The 18,203-nt window shown below is 35.0% G+C and overlaps 1 long non-coding RNA gene across 1 annotated transcript in view; it reads left to right on the top strand.

Moving 5' to 3' along the window:
* LOC110362867 (uncharacterized) overlaps positions 1 to 17,959 on the top strand; it is a 65,956-nt gene extending 47,997 nt beyond the window's left edge. The window contains exons 3-5 of the long non-coding RNA XR_010475686.1: positions 4,438 to 4,522; positions 9,154 to 9,220; positions 11,399 to 17,959. This is a non-coding gene — a long non-coding RNA (uncharacterized LOC110362867). The remainder of the gene's footprint in view (positions 1 to 4,437; positions 4,523 to 9,153; positions 9,221 to 11,398) is intronic.
* Positions 17,960 to 18,203: the final 244 nt, after the last annotated feature.

Raw genomic sequence — 18,203 nt, 5'->3', positions numbered from 1 at the left:
AAGGCATGGGAGGTCAAATGCAAATAAGGGAAGTTGTGGTAGATCAAGGAAAGTGGTTGAGCGTTGACAGATTACTGTACGTGGAAGTTCAGAGGAAGATTTTTGCCACAGCCCTGTTTTGAGCAAATCTTGTTCTAAGGATGACAGTCCTTAGAATCCAGAATATTTCACAGTTATACCTTTTCTTTTCAGATAAAATTGTCCCAAACATCTTTATTTTTGATCTGTCATCTGAGACACTCTAGGAGCTTTATGAAAGCTATAGTCTTATAAGTAATTTTCACTTCTGGAATGGAACTAATATGTTATTTACCCATCAGGGCTATTAAAATGTAGCTCAGATTTACTCTCTGAATGTGTCAAAAGCAATGGAGTTCATGGAGTTTTCAAAGCTATCATCAAAGGTACTCTAAAAATAATTCACCTTCTCAAAAAGTTCTTGTATTTTATTTCTCCTAACAAGGTATTGATGAAGAGCAGTGCACAACTTAATTGCCTGCTGTAATATTTCATCTGTAGGGACAGTTGTGGAACATAAAATCTCAAGAATTTCTTGGTATCTTGTGGAATTAAGCTCTAACACTTTGCTTTGCCACCTGGATGGCTTGATAAAGTCCCAGGTTGGCATTTCTTTGCCTCATCAGCTTTCCATCTGCTTCTCTCTCATCTGAAAAGCATCTCTTCATTCCATATCCATGTTTTCTCCTTGTATTAATGGTTGCTTTTTGCTTTAACCTTGTGAATTCTATTTTATTCAGCTATGTAAACCAGCCAACTATTTGGCCAAAAGGGCATAAATTTTCTTACTTTTTTTTTTTTTTCCCTTTTTACTACGGAGCACAGTATGATTCATTCAGTAGTAGCTTTCTGTAATTCCTCCAGGCAGAATAGTTTGTTGCAGAATAGAAGTAATGTATAAAACTCAAAGTCTTTGCTATATAATAAGCTTACAAAACTGGCTGCTTAGCTGAACACTATTAGGCTGGAAGTCAGGCTGGTAATCTCACAAGAACAGAGTTTCTACTTAATTTTTTGATATTTATTGTTTGGTTTTAGGGCAGATTAAGACACCAGAAAACTGAAATACATGTCGAACTCCACATTATAAAGGATGAAACCCAGCAGTGAATCCTGACATACCTTCATATGAATAGAAAAAAACTTACATAGCATTAAGGTACACTAGAATCTCAGCTGTCTGCCTGCCTGAACTACTAAGAATGTTCTTTGCAAGTCAGAATGCACTTTTGTACAGGTTCCACATGCACAGAATGGAGTCTCCAGTCTGTTACATCTTTAGCTCCAATCTCTGTTGCTTGAAACATCTCTGCTAGAAGGCAGGTCTCACGTCTCACTTAGGTATGGGCTTGTATCACAGGGTCAGTGCTGCACCTCGAAAATTTCTTGCAAAACCAGCTTTCATTCTGGGGAAGTAATAACTTGAATCTGTCCTTTTACAGTGATTTGTGAATATTTAGATAAGAAAATATGATCCAAATACAGTTAACATTATACTTCACTAAAAATCAAAATTTAAACTATGGAACCACTAATCTAGAATCCTGTATGAATTATTTCTGTGTTATTAAAAACCACTCTTTAATAAGGAGCTCTGCATCTGTATGCTAGGAAGGCATACTACATACAATAAAATATTCCTCTGTGTTATTTTACAAAGAGTTATAGGTATATTAATGCTGGACATCATGTTATAATCACAGTGAAACTAAAATGTTTAAATTAGTCCTGTCAACTCGATCCTTTAGGACCCAAAGACCATGGTGTGATATGAAAAGAAAGGCGTTCTTTAGCAGGTGCATGATTTTCCTTAGTCGGTGGACCATTGACTTTCTCTCCAATAAGTTCCATTTTTCTTCAGAGGTCTCTAAGGCCCTGAACACATTAAAGGTCTCAGCAGAGAACACCCCTATGTCTATTAAATTTAACAATAACAAGTCCCCAGATGAAAGCAATTAAGTTGCAAGGATTTGCAGACAGTTCATGTGAATGCCTTTGCCTTGTTTCAGAGAGAAAGCACTCGGGCAGCAAAGTAAAAATGAAAGGAAAATAAAAAGCAGGCTCCCTCTAAACACACCATACCATATAAAGCCCACTGACTGTGGAACAGCTACTGAGACTATACCCAGCAGAAGCGTTATAAATCTGCATGGTGCAGTTCAATGCTCTTAACTCTTACTTGACGAAATATTTGCCAGCTGAGAGTTAGATCATGCATTTCTTGCTTACTTGGATCTTTTGGAAGTTGTACTTGTGTGTGCATTGAGGTGTGTGTGGCACCATGTAGGTATTTATAGATCATCTACACTTCATGTTTGCTAGAATCTGTAGGCACAGAAGAAAGCAGAGATACCACCAAAAATGTGCTTTCAGTCTGAGATTACAAACAAAACAAAAAACCCCACATTTTTCAAAATTTTTGGTAGCATAACTAGCTCACTGTGCAGAGTAGTTTTACAGTTTGGTTCTGCTTGCTTGTTCAAGATCTCTTTTAAAAATAAAAATCCACTTCATGAAAAAATAATTTTCATAATTATTATTTTATATGAGCTAACATAGTTTTATTGTTATGCATATGTAATGGAAAGTGGTTATTCTTGACTCTTGTTAGAGCGCCAGAATTAATTTCCCACTCTCACAGTTACTATAGTAACTGCACTGGAAAGCGCCTATTTGGATATTTTTATTCTGAAGTAACAAGAATTTTCAATGTAACTTCAGCTGCTTCCAGAGAAGCGTGTTAGAAGAAAGAATATGCATCAGAGAGTAACATCTCACCCCAGCTGGATATTGATACATCAACAACATTTACATTTCTATTCTGCCTTTGGCAGAATTTACTGAGGTGGTGAAAGTTCTGTAGGTACAGCCTACAGGGTAGCTGGAGAGAGAACATGGGAGGACAAGTCACTTGGACCTTTTCCTCACTTTGAAAAAAAATCTGAGATTTGTATTTAAATGAGCCAACTGAATTCAGCTAACTTGAGGTGGAACTCATAAGACAGACAAGGGAGTCTCAAGGACCTGATTTATATGAAAATGATGCATGATACACAATATTTAGAATCTTAATTCAAGGTAGACAAAGCTGAGACAAAGATATGTCTCTGACCCACACCTGATTTACTCAGAGAAAATAGATTATGTTGGAAATTTTGATTTTTTTTTTTTTTTTTTAATGTCACAATACAAACTAGATGGTATTTATCTCACCAGGCCAATTTAATAGCCATCCAGTGTTCCTTTGTAAAGAGAGGGTAAGGAACTTTTACAGCTGTACATTTCCTATGAAGGTAGGTGTTTGAGAGAATATGAAGTCTGGAAACCAGCTTAACTTAAATCCCTAGTTTACAATTGAGATAAAACTGCCCTTAGTGTACATAAAAATAGTCAGATTTACTTGCAAAATTAGCCAGAGCTGTTTGGGAGGTGATTTAAGGAAGAGGCATCTCTTCCTACTTGTCAAGCACTCTGTTTTGTCTGCCTTTCACTTGGGAAACTGAGAAGTGTCTGTTACAGAACTATCTACAATAATTATTCACTATTTTCTGAAAGGAGTCTTAGTACTAGGGAGGCAGGTTCTCTCTCTTAATCCTTTGAAGGCGTCAGTTCTTTATTGGAAAATAATCTTAAATAATTGCACTGTCCAGGTTTTGATTGTAAACACTTTCTCTAGTTAGGTGAAGAACTTTTTTTCATCCATTCCATTAATTTATCAATTTGAGTATACACTCCAGTTTCAGGTTTACAGGTATAAGCTGTTTTCCCTATGATAATATCAAGTAACTGCCCAAAGTCACTTTTTTGTGAAGTCAGAGTTTGAAAATCTGGATTGTATTTTCCTCAGATCTCAGTGAATAGATCTTTTCTGACTTTGTACGTTGCCTAGTTGAAATGCTATTTAAGCATCAAAATATCAAATATAAGCTAATGATATTTTTAGTAACAAGGAGAATGGAAAGCAATTCAGAAAAGCAGCTGTTCTCATACATTACAAAGAATCAATATTTAAATCAAAGCAGATGATATGAGTTCATTCAATTCACAACCACACATTAGCAGACATTATTTTGGGGATCAGTGCTACAAAGTAAAAATTATACTCGAAACAAAAAAAGAAAAAATAATCCACAGGTGTGCCTAATGATTTTAATCTTATTGAGGATATTTGGCTGTGTTGTTCTAGAGGTTAAAGTTATTAAGATCTGTTTCCTTTAAAACTTCCATCTTTGTTAGTATTTTGAAAAGAAGTTTAATTTGTCTGTGACTTCAGATGCTTTTAAAAACATGCCCTAGATTCAAAACTGAGGAGTAAGAAGGAGAAAAGAGTCTTTGCAGTGTTTGGAGTCTGGCTTTGGCTTCATGCACACATTAAAAAATATGTTTTAACTCCTCCCCACTTCTCTCTCTGTCTTTCAGGCACCCTTTGCTCTTGATCCTGTTGAATCAATACCAGTTAGACTGAAACCCAAAAATCAAAATGATCCTCTTCTGTTTTTAAAAAGTAAGCTGTGAATGTACTTCACAAACTCCTCCTGTGTTGGTCGTGTGGTTTTGTTTGTGTTTTTTTTGTTTGTTTGGTTTTGTTGTTTGTTTTTAGTTGTTCGTTTGTTTTTCTTTTTTTGAGGTGAAAGTTTTTGAGAAGACACATGTTTTCATTTCACTTTCCCAGGAGTCTGAGATGTCCAAAGTATTATTCCTTTGTTTCCCCACATGGCTTTTTCCTTGCTGCTGAAGTACAAGATGGCCTAAAGGGGCCAAATTGATTAATTAATTCTTTGTCTATCAGGCTGTTGACACTGGTAAATTAAACATGTTTGGGAAGATTCCCAGCCACTGAGGCCAACTGGAACAGATCAACCCTGTGCTAGTAAAATCTCCTACCTGCCAAAACAGGATGGCTGCATGTGAATGATCTTTCTGGAGTCATCACTGGAAAGTTCCAGCTCCCAGTTTAGGCTTGGGATTTATCTGGGAGAGTGTGCATTGGGCTAGGCCAGAAGCATTCCCTGGATTCTTTTAACAATATCCGGGACCATATTTTATTGCCTGGGAATGGTATAATTAACTAGTATAGATGTAGCCACAAATAATATGTGGAAGAAATTTCACTGCCAAAGCATTGCAAAAACATAATAGTCAATACTAATGAACAATTAGGTTTGTGTATTTGATGGCTGATGACAGTAGACACTGTAAAGTGCTTTGCAATCTAATGATAATAAGCTGTGTAGAACAACTATGTGATGTTAATTGTGGAAGTAAAAATGTATTAGAGATCTACATTGCTGTGCTATTGTTGCAAATGACACAACTACTTCTTTAGATGGTTTATTTGTTAACTGCTTTTGCTCACATCCCTCAGGATACTTTACCATTTAGCTTACAAACGTTGTTCCAAATGTTCTTTTTTCTGCTGAAGGGAATAGCTCAGAAATGAAATCTTTGAACTGACAGCTGAATCTCCACATCACTGAGATCCTCATTATTGGTTTGCAGTAGCTTGTATGAAATTACATCTCGATTGTACCAGTCACACATGGACATTTCAAACCCTGTAAATATGAAACTAATTTTCAATATCAAGCTCAGATTTTAGAAGAGCCATGGGACAAATAAAGTTTCAGAAGCAAGTTGTTCAGCTATTGAAACTTCACACATGGTGATACTAAAATAAAATGGAAATAATTCAGCTGGAATAAAGGGAAAGATTTATCAATGCCTGTTGAGCTATTCTTCCCCAGCAACTGTATTATTATAGAAAGTATATATAAAGAAAGAAAGGATAAAAAATCCACTAACTACATTTTGTTACTACCTCCTTTAGCCCCATAGCCTTAATTAGAACAGATTTGCCCTTACATCAAAACTGTGTCTGTCCACCAAACTCATTGGTATGGCAATTATAGTAAAAGATCTCTGAACTCCATTGATTAAGGAAACATGTTTCTGTGAGCAAACATCGAGCATTTCTGACTCAGACTGGTGCATTAATGTGTCATTGACTGATACATAATACATAATCCCTGACCATTCAGATCCAAATGCCTTTGATCAGAACACAGATAACTCAGTTATTTGTTCAGTATGCAAATGGTCACTCTTCTTGAAGCTGCTAATTAAACAGTTCCTTTTAGTACCTGGGATAGTCTTTGATGTGTGTTTTACCAGTTGAACCCATGTGTCATCCTTACATGATATATTCCTCTCCCTTTGTTATGAAGCTGTCTTTTGAGTCCGCTTTGAATATTAGTAAGCCAGCTGGCTGTTCCTCTCTGGTTGTTCATCGTTAGGTATTATTTGTCATTTATACAAGTTCACATATTTCTAAAGGGAATGACCTTTGAAAAATTAATAACATAAGGGTGTTATTTTTGTAACATCTTCAAAGATACATTACAGACGTTCACAGCACTCTGGTTGGAAATAAAACAGCTCATCCTGTTTGGCCATCTTTGATATAGGGGGAGAATATGCAGCTTAGTATCTTTTCTGTTTTCATGCATCCCTTCCACTTGTACATGTTCTGCATGTGTGCTTTGGTGTGCATATTTTCACAGAAATAAGAGACATGATTTATTTGTTTGAACAAAATGAACCGGTACAAATGCACACTAAACAATAACTTAATTTGGTCCCAGTTTAGATGAACTGACCTACTTCTAAATGCATTTGGTTTCTTGTGACCAGGTATTGCAGCTCACATAAACAGGCTTTTTGGTTTTTAATCTTGTGAGGAAGAATGAGATCAAATAATAAAGGACTCTCTTGCGTAAAAAAAAACAGTGGCAGAAAATATAATCGACAGGACTTCTACATATGTAGGGCCCTGCTTCTTTTGAAACCACTTACAGGGGTTTAAGCCCATAATATTAATCTTGTGGTCATTTAAAGAGACTTCATTTAAGTGATAAGGGTCTTTCTGATGATCCTTTGGAAAATTAAAAATAACAGATCTAATATATTAAATTTTATTAGTACTTTTCAATTATCTTTCAGTTTCCTTTCATTAATCATGCATCTCCATGAACAAGATGATAAATTACAAGTGAATACTCAAATATCATACATTTAAAAGTGAACTCTAATAAGAACTCATGGTTGACTTGAAATACCCTTCAGGAAAATACAAAGCATTTTTGATAATCCATGTTTGTTATATCTAAAGTCACCATGGCTCTACATCACTAACACTAGAGTCGGGTTTTCATGTCTGATTATGTTCTTGCCTTTTTGCAAGGGAATATGTATTACATTTTGTGAGGAATTACAGCTGATATGGAGTTATGCTTATAGTTTCTGCCTGACTATTTACTTACAGTTGAGCTTGATGAGCGGATCAATATTTGAAATAAGAAATACTAGCTCCATATGTTCCCCTCCTACTTAAAGCATTCAGCAGGGAAATAAGTACTCTGGTATATTGCTGGGTTTGATAGATAAGGAATGATTTAGCTGTTAGACTCTCTCTGGAATTTTTGAATTATGGCAATAGCATGAGTTAAAATTAGGGTATGGCAAGAAAAGAAGCAATATAAAGAGAAGACTACATACCACAGATCAGCCCACCCACATATGATTTTTCTAGTCCACTCTGATCAGAAAGGGTGGAACTCTATGACAGTTTTTTTAGTGCTTTAGACCTGGAATCATAAAGGAGTCAGTATCAGTGTCTGGTTTTGGTCTTTCTTAAAATTTGTTGTATGTGATATGTGGATTTTCTTAGAATCATATTATACCTATCAGCTACCTCTATTTTGTAGTGGAAATGACATTGAGGATGCCTTGGTTTTTATATTTATTTTCATAATTTGCAAGAAAATGGGGAGACTACATGTGGAAAAAATATTGTGATAAAAAGAAAGCAATAGGTTTCTTATATGAAAAGTTATTTCAAATAGTTGATAAAATGTACTTCACACACTATATACATGTAATCCAGTTGTAACAAAAGCGTTTTTTTTCTTACTATTGGCATTGCTCCTTCATGAACCTGCTGCTTTGCTTGTATATTCATCTGTTTACCTTTGCTAGGTGATTTGTCCTCCACAGATGCAAGTTTTTATTTAGCAAAATAGAAATCTAAGTTCAGCAGCTTTTGAAATCAGCCAAGGATAATGAGGAAGATAGGGAATAAAATAATCCATTGAAAGTTGATCTGAGGCCTTAGTGTTCAAAATACAATGATGTGGTGACAGGTACTTAAAAGGCTTGAGATGATGATGCTAAAATTCTAGAGCACGCTGTAGAATTAAATGGCATATGTACTCAAAAGGAATTTTCAACCCCAAATGCTCTTATATGTGAGTGTTTGAATTTTTACCAGTTGGTGGGAAATATTTCACAGGTTTATCAAGACAGGTTAATGAGTAGTGTTATTATTTAGCACTGTGAGAACTTGATACTTTTCTAGGCAGAACACATCACACAAATACAAGCACTTTACGCACTTAGCATTTTCATGTGTGCTGAACTCAATATACACGGTATTTCATGTTTCTTTAGTCCATGAAATACCCAGATACTTTACAATGGGAATCTATGAATGGACTGCTGTTCCAAACTATTCGATGTAACATTCTGAGGCTGTTTTTTACATATCTTAGTAGAGCTCTGCCTAGTGACACTCAGAATCTGCAGGGGAGTGATCAGCTGGATCCCTTTGCTACAAACTGCCAGATGCCTTCCAATTAAACACAGGGTCTTGCTGAGCTTAATCAGTGAGGATTTTTACAGTATTCCTTAAAGAGAATATAGAGAAAGATTCTATGGAATTAGGAAAAAAAAAGAGTGGATGCATAGGTTCGGTATGTAGATGCCAGCAGTCATGGAAAACAGCATAAATATCAGGAGTGGACAAAAAGGCATGTGGTTCAATTTTTTAAATGAAAGATATGTCTGTTTCAAATAACTGGCAAGGTCTACTTTTTGGGAAACTTGAGAGAAGAGCAGGGGAAGCCATGTCCGGGAACATTTAAACATACTGTATATCTTCATTAACCTCACTATATAAATCTAACTGCCAGCTACCACAATGCCTTTTGCAGGTTATATTAATCTCAGTGACAGTTAACACAATGCCCTCAGTATGAATCTAAATGCCAGTTGCATTTCTCCTGCTTAACTTTTCCGTAGAGCTGTGGAAAGGACAAGAGTTCTGTCTGGGGAAGGATTGAGTTATCAGCGTATGTCTTCATGCCAGGTAGGACAAACTCACTAATTCAGAAATTCTCTGACTGTAAAGAAGGAGAAAATGTTTCGGTTTAGTAAGTGGAAATCTTTGATTAAAAGATGATAGCAATAGTAATTTAGATAATGCTTTTTTTAGTTTATTTGGTTATAGTACATCATCTATGTAAATCAACTACAGCAAGCTTATAATAAAATAAAATAGGAATTTTTCATTCCAAAACAGTATAAAGGAGTTTCTTGACCTTTTCTACTATCAGTACTTTTCCCTAAATTTTCCCCCTAATTAAAATTTATAACCATATCATTAAATGTTTCAACCTTAGCAGTTACTAAGTCCTTCTATAAAGGTGATTCAGATGAAGATCTATACGTTATCAAGGCATGAAGATTCAGAGCTTTGTAAGTTTTCTGTGTCTCTTTAAGGGAAAGAAGAATCAGAAAATCCGTCCTTATTGAACAGTAGAAATTACAGGCAACTAAAGCTAACTTCACTACCTAAACAAGCTCACTCTTTACCTTTTACCCTTTTATCTTTTGTACTGTGTACATGGGTGCAATGTTCAGGAATAGACGGCTGCCTGATGCTATGTAAAAGTATTTGGGACAAATTCAGTGACACACAAGACACGCACACACCCTCCTATCTGGCTCAGCGCTACTCAATGTCTCAAAAGGTAGAACTTGTTTTCAGGGACTGGCCAATTTTGCATAAGTTTGAGAGCAGGCCAAGCAAAGTACGTATGAAGTTTGGTATGTTGAAACAATTGTAATCAATGATGGCTAAAGCTTATGTAAATATGCATGCTCAGAAGGCATGGTTATGTGACTTAGTGCTTCCACTTCTGTAAAACTCATTTAAGAAAAGACCTTATATCTCTGAACCATTTTTAAGAATGTCTCAAAGAAAGGAATTTGTGCATGGCTTTTAGAAAAGGCACATGGCTGTACATTTTCTATATTGGTGTTAAAAAGGTTTATATTAGTTACTTAATGTCTTTATGTAATCACTTTTAGTAGATTATAAAGATAAAGGTAGTGACAAGAAGTGTTGACATTAATCTTTAAGAAGCCTTACAAAATAAGACTTCCGACTGTTGTTGAACCAAATAAGAAGCCCTTTAATATATAAACAGTTTGAAACCCTGTATTTTTAGACTACATTGTTCTATTAATTTCCATAAATAATGTAACAAAGGTAATTAAACATACTGAAGTAGTCTGACTAAATAGGCATTCTTTTAGGCTTCAGTTTGATCAAGATTTCTACTGAGAAAATATGTACTTTCCTTTAGATAAAATCCATAGTGTGAATGCAGAATGCTGTATTCTGAAGGTCAGCTTTGAACCACGTGAACTTTAGCATGAAAATGCAATCCTAGTTCTAGCATAGTAATTAGTATTAAATTCTCCATTTTAAAAAGTATGAATCCTGCTAGTTAGAAGTAGATCAAACTGGTAAATGCTTTTGCTTTCTGTAGCTGTTCCTTTCAATTTTTGTGGTGTATTGACCAATAGGGCAATCTTCTTGGAAACAAGTATTAGATGGAAGGCACAAAAAGTTGTCTTTAGTGTTAACTTGATCCTCTAATTTTATTTCTGTTTCACAGCACGCAATGTTTTTCTTATCTGAAAGTGTATATACATCTATCTATGTACGTGGGATGTGTGTGTGTATATATATATCTTGGTTTATATTCATATAGGTATACATATAGGTGTACAGATATAGGCGTAAGTGTATCTAAAAATACATATATATAATATTTTTTGAAGGCATTGCAGTACATTGTGCTTTGGTCAGTGAACAGGAGTTTTTTGCCTGGTTATTCTCCCTGTCTTTTGAATATTACTGGCCTTGTTGTGTTCTCACTGTATAGCAATGGGGGAAAAATGCTGTAATGAGTGAATTTGCTCTTTTTCTTGTCTACAATTTCCATTATAACTCACTCAACATGAAAGCATTTAATTTGTGCAGTGGCTGTATTGTAAAGGTATGCTTAGAAAATAGGAGTGCTGTTTGGTTACTGATTGATGGTATGTTTGAAGAATAGAAGAACAGTGCATGCTATGTTGACTCTTTGATCCTCAGAAGCATTCTGGACTATGACCAGAGCTGCTCTGAACTATAAACCAAGAAAGCTTTTCCACAAATACTTAAGAACTGCTGTTTCTCTTTTATATTTCTTAGATCTCACACCATGCTCCATGTCTAAATTATCTGAGCATCTTCCAGCATTCAATGCAGGACCTTCAAGTGTGGAGCTTTGTCAGCCCAGAGCTGTGGTGGTAACACCAGTTTGTAGCTGCTGGCAAGTGGTCAAAGAAGGGCTGGTTCCCCTGCCCAGGGAGCACAGCAGAACAGGACGGATAAGCCGCTTGGTACCAGCTGCAGCTTCTTTTAAGGCTGGTGTATAAAACCCCAGATATGTTGTTTTGGACTGAAGAAATCTAAGGATAATTAAATTCTAAACAATGAAGAAATTATAAATTGCATATACTAAAATGGTCAGGAGTTGGGAAAATCTGTATTGTGTAATGAAATAGAGATAGTTTAAATAAATCTAAACTCACACAAACACATGAGGTGTCTGTGTGTTCATATATATATATATATATATATATATATATATATATATATATATGTATACATAACAGTCCAAGCTACACGGCTACTGTCAGTATCAAGAAATCCTCAATTTTTTGGTGGTGGTTTGGTGGTTTGCAAACAGATGTTCTCCACTGAAGGAAGCACATGGTGCTGTCAAGTATGTCTTTCTGACAACTCACATTACCCATGTCTTGCTTCGATTTACCAGCAAGATACTGGGCTAGCTGGTGGTACTTCATATGGTGTGAAAGATAAATAGAACTGACTGCTACCTCCATATGGTTGGGATTTGACTTCAAGAAATCTCTCAAGTGCAAATAGAATTTCTTTAGGACAGAGAAGCAGCATAAACTTGTGTGAAAACATAAACTTATAAAATTGAATACTCTGTCCTCCAAAATATTTTCCGTGAATAAATGACTTATTTTTTACACAGGTGGTAACGTTCGGATGACTTTTGCCAAAACCTGATTGTGTTTGTAGGGTTGTATGACCTCTAACTGAAGTTGATTCATTAGTACCATTATCTGTTCATATCAAGGCCTAATCTGTGACTGGAAAAGACGTAGGAGCTTGGCAGAGAGTACATTCTCCTATGTGATTCTTACCGTGGTCATGGAAAGAAGATGCAAAGGAGTTTAATAACTAGCAGGTCCGTTACATCAGAAAACAGTTTCTTAAAAATATGTTCTATATTATAAATGTTTTTATGAATGGTACAAGACTGATGTATTTCCTATAATATTTGCTGTTCCATAGTATTTTGTATACTGCTGACATTGCATAAAATACCACATCCACGAATACCCAGTTGCTGCAGAAGAACTGGAATTAAATAAGCACTATAAGAGTGAAACATGAAAAAATAGCATATTGACATTTCAGTGTGTACTTTAATTGTACTGAATCATTTACTAAATCAAAGACTGCTGAGTAAATTCATCACTTCACTAGAAGTTTGCTATTATAGGAAAATGTCACTTAAATGGAAAAATTGAGAAGTTCACCCATAAAGATAGTTTTTGTATCAGTCAACCAGGACTGATATATTCACCAACAAAGAGAATTTAAAATCCTCTTGTTACAATTTGTGAATGTACTACTGTGTTTTGTTAATGATTCTAAAGCTATAGAGTATTGGGGAAATAAAACTTTCATTTTTGTTGCAAGAAGCCTTTTCGAAACAGGGTTCTTCAGCTGTCATGATGATTTCTCTTCTTCAGACTTAATTATTTATTTTGTATTATGATGCAGCTTTGGAAATGTTGATGTCAGCTGTAGAACTGAAAAATTTTGCATGAGCCATTTTCTCCACATTTTTTATATGTTAATTTTATTCTCTGAACTTTTACTGAGTTAAATAAAGCAAATGTTATTTCTTATCTTTATTCTTTTTTTCTTCTAGAAGGGCATGATTATAGATTATTAATGAAGCCAAAGACAAGCAGACCTCTCGAAGTTTTGCTTAGTATTTGATCTTCTAACATATATAGCAACACTTTTCAATCACTCGCTGATTGTAATTCTTCTGAAAGTTCCAATGTAACCCAAAAATCAATATTAACAGATGTTGTTTGCTTAAGTCTGAACGTGTTCCAGAAAAATGCTCGTCAAATGTATCCCATCTATGGTTTCATAAAGTTTCAGATTCACAGAATCAATATCAGCAGATGTTCACTACTTTTATTTTATTTTTTTTCCCAAGGCATTGCAGAAGTGCTTCTTCCAGCATAATTTTGAAAGAAAATTGAAACCACCGAGTGTATGACAGCTTTCACTGTTGCCAAAGAATATGTTCTTGTCAACTCCTTGGAAAATATGCTGTCGTCTTCTATTATCATTAGAGACCAATAATTAAACAGAAAGAGATGTTTCTAATTAGTGTTTGGTGAATGATTGTCTAAATCAATCCGTAGTGTAGTTAGTACATGTTAAATTCTATATTAGGGCTAGATGAGCATTTCTTTATCTACTGAGAAAGCTAATGCGGAAAGGAAGTATTAGAGAGGTAGTTAGGGGTAAGGTAAGAAAAGACTCACTTCGTTATGCATTGGGTTTTTTGTTTTTTTTTTTTTTTTTAACAGTAGGTTCCAGAGGTAAACTTGGCTCACATCATACATTTTACAGTTTACTGTTTGTTTTAAAGGCCTGACATGAAATCTATAATTTCTGCATAGAATATTATAATGCCTTTGTTTTAGAGAGTGTGTCAGAATATTGCTGCCAGCAGAAAATAAAATAAAAATAATAACAACAAAAAAAAAAAAATCGAAGGAAACAAACTCACAATCCTTTTTATTGGGCAGTTTGGAGGAAGGAGTTCTTAGCTGTTTTACCCTCTTTTAGTACATTAAAAATATAGTGGTAGAAACTTTGAAGCTGGCCTGTGCAGTGAATCTAGGGAGGTTTGGGATTGGTGGGTGGGGTGTTTTTTTGGGTTAAAATAAAGTATGTGTACTTCAGTTATATGAATGTGCATGTGCCTTTCTGTGCATGTGTGTAATAATTTCTGAAAATTTTACACTGCAATTAGACAGTTTCCCTGAAACGACAACATGCATCTACTGCAAGTTCAGGAAAAGTGATCAGCACTGATTATAAAATATATTCATTATTACTGAATATTTTTGTTGCCTATCATAATCTTTATGTGTATATTAAATATGCCTCATTCACAGTACTATATTAAAATGACAATGGCTTTTCATGATAAGTAGGAGTATAATAATACTTTGATAAATTACAGCAAGATAAAGCCTGCAGACAGATCTGCTTTAATATGATTGTCTCTTGTCAGTAAGTTTTCTATAAATTGCACCATTTCAGTAGGAATAGCAGTTGGTTGGTGGAATTATACATGCAACATCTCCAAGCTGATCACAGGTTCTTGTATATCATGGTTACAAAAAACGTGGAGGGTTTTTTTTTCTGTGAATTTAAACCATTGGTATGTTTATTCTGTACATCTGGGATTATTCTGTGTGAACTCTGAGCTAAAAGATAACTGTGCAACTGTGTTAGCACAGCAGCGAGTCTACACAAATAAAGCTGCCTCTCAGCAGGGTTTATTAATGTAGGCATCACATCATGCTACTGCAGTTATATAGCTTTTTTTTGTTTTTAGGCTCAGAGGGTAGGCAGAGTGCTCTTACATCTGCCTGCAATACATACCATAAACATATGCCAGGAGACTTGGCCCTGAGTTGTATTTATTTTAACAAAATTGTGGCAGTTATGATGCCTGTTTATTATATTCAGATTTGGCATTCATCATGAAGGAGCCAATGTTCATAAATTAAATGTGGTTTTTGTTGCATGGAGTATAAGAACAAACTGTACAGTTTTGCAGTAGTAACTTTTTCTTTGGTCCCTCTTATGTATTTACATCTGTGGCAGCTCCAGAGTGATTGCAGGTTCTAGGATATGATGTGTTTTAATTTCATTGTGTCCTGTAGGATAGAATAAAAAGAGAAAATATAAAAGCCTTTCACATTTCCTCAGTAGACCTCAACTTGAATATTGGATTATTGATTATAAAGTTTTGGTATTTCTAGGACACTGATCAGTGATTTATTAATTTATTTTTCCTTATAGTTCATTTCCATAAGGAACAGTATAATTTTTAGAATATACATACTTGCAAATACTAAGAGTGGAAGTGCAGGATGTGAAGAAGCATAAGAGTATTGCTACTCTTAGGACGTATTTGGTTTTTCTGTTTCAAAAAAAAATCAAAAGAAAATTTACTCTCATTTCATTTTTTAAACATGAAATTTAGAAGTGAAGAATTTTCTGTGAAAAAAAAAAAAAAAAAAATCTGCAAAGAAAACATACCTGATGTGAGTTGTAACCACAAATCAGTGCCCTGCATCTGATGGCTCAACATCTCCATACTATGGGGTTCATGACTATGCTTAGTCCCCTCCCAGCATAGCCTTAGTAAAACCATACGGGCAATTCCTTATGGTGAAATAGGCTTTTCTGAAACAAAAGGGAGCCACAAAACCTTGTGCTGTTGTTCTTAATTTAATTTCTACTGGTTTGGAGAATAGCAGTGTATAACTCCAGAACTTCTCTCCTTTCAGGTCGTAGGAGGAAAGCCCTCTCCATTCGTGTAAGGAAAGCTCCATACCCTTCTCCCACCATAACTGTCTATCGTGGTAGTAAAAGAAATGAATTTGGAATCAGTAATACTTGAGTGAACTTTTGCAGGTGCATCTGTGGCCAAGTGGAGGAATTTTCATTACATACTTACTCAAATATTAAAATAGGAATTTTTTTTTTTAAACATAAAGTAAATGATTTCACAAGATAGCACCTTTGAGCAGTCAGTCCCTATTAAACATTTAGGAAACAAGAGATGTTTCATATCTATTATTAAAATAAGTGTCATCACACAAGGGGAGTTTTAACAGGCTGGTAATCTGTGACAGAGACAATGCCATCCTGTTTTCAGCCATGAACCTGAAAAATAATCATTAGTTTCAGCTGATGAGTGACTGCACCACACGTGATTTTAAGAAATAGGGTAAAAGGTTATTGAAAAGAGTATATAAAGTATATACCACACTGTTAAAAAGTAGTAATGTTAGGATTAGCTATGCATGTAGAGAATTTTTGAACCGAATTTTAGTTTTCTAAGTTTAGCAAAATTTATTTGTTCAGATTTTACCGACTAACTAACATAAATTGATTATTTGTTTCCACATTCAAGCACTTATTACAGTTCTTCTCACAGTCACCTCTGGAATCTCTGTCTTTGCAGGGTTTTTCAACCAGTCTTAAATTTTGCAGTGCTGGCCCATTTCTGGGATAAATAGGTATAATTCATATTGCCAGCTGCTGGGGACTACTGTACTTGCCGATAAATGAGTATCAGGAATAGCTGAATGAAGAGATGTTTGAATTGAAAAGAGAAAGTTTAAAATTAGCTAACAAGATGAATGCTATCAGATCAAAACTAATTTCTACCCAGATGCATTGAGGACACAGCTGCTGGAGTGTGTGACACGAGAGTGAAAGTCAAGGAATGTTTACTTGATAGCATGAAATGTAGAAGGAATTTACAAATTACATTAACTGAAATAATGTCGCATGAATGCTTTTTTTAGAGATTGTGAGATGATCGGGAAGAAATGGAATAAATATTTCATAAATAAACCCCATAAATTTTCAGCCACAGAAGAGAGATCATAGAGAGTTTTGTGACTGACAGGCTTGGCCTCCATTTGGTGGTGAGCTACAAAGTCACAGAATCTCATAGAAGAGTTTTACTTTTCATGTGGATCCAACAATACATAGAAATTAATTAACATTGAAACTGAGTATGAATTATGAGTTTGATCTTTCTAGGGAGCCTGCCCTTGAGATGGAAGAGATTGAGAGAAAAATACATTTAGAATTAAGCAGTATAAAATGGATCATGCAAAAAGTATGGTGACTTCTTGGATGAAATTATTACTTCTAGAAATGGAATAATGCAGAAATGAAGTACCCCCTGGTAGTGTAGGAATCTAGGGCTGAGTTGACTGTAGAACTTGTATAACCTCTGCAGAACTCTCTATTATGTCTAATTCCTATTGACTGTCATTTGGAAGATCATGAAAATGATTTGTTTCAAATAATAGACCTTTTGATGGTGGTATGTCAGGAAGTCCTGTAGAATTCCTACTAAGCAGAGTTTAATCCTGACAGCAGGAAAAATGATGTAGGCCAAAAGATTATATAGATACAGCATAAATATGGTACAGCCTTGCTGGATCCCACAAGAGATGGTTCCTGCATCATGAAGCAGGATATCCTTGTCAAGATGGGCTAATGAGCCTCACATTTAAAGAGTTTAGGAAGAAAATAATGTTCTTTTGGGTTTTGTATGTGAGAATAGGCATATTTCTAAAGGGCTGGAGATAATAATGAATTTAGTAAGGTCTGAGGAATCTGGGCTGCTGCTTTTATTATTTATCAACTAACTATATGACATATTTGAGAAAAGGGTATATATTTGACAAGTTATGAAACAAGTGAAAATAAGTTGCTATCTCTTTTTATTATTATTTCATTACTGTTGAAAAGCTCAAATCACAAGCCAGCTACTGGCCAAAACAAAAAGTAATTTTTTTCAAAGACCTTATCTGATAATCAAATGATAGAAAACTATTGATCCATAATGTTCTATTGCTCTTCCAGATACTTATTTTAAACCATAAGACTATTTCTTATGTACTTTGAGTAATTATTGATTTATTCAGGCAGAAGTGTTGTGTTTATTCATATTGTGCCCTGAGAAAGGGGAAATGGAAGTTCAAAAGAGCTTTGCGAAGCCAGCAGCTTGTCTGTGTTTGACTGTCTTCATTATATTTTTGCTTTTTTAGAGAAGAATTCTTGA

This window comes from Columba livia, chromosome 12 (assembly GCF_036013475.1).
Source record: "Columba livia isolate bColLiv1 breed racing homer chromosome 12, bColLiv1.pat.W.v2, whole genome shotgun sequence".
NCBI classification, from domain to species: Eukaryota; Metazoa; Chordata; class Aves; order Columbiformes; family Columbidae; genus Columba; species Columba livia.
Note: the sequence above shows the minus strand (reverse complement) of the source record. Positions and strands in the feature narration are given on the sequence as shown.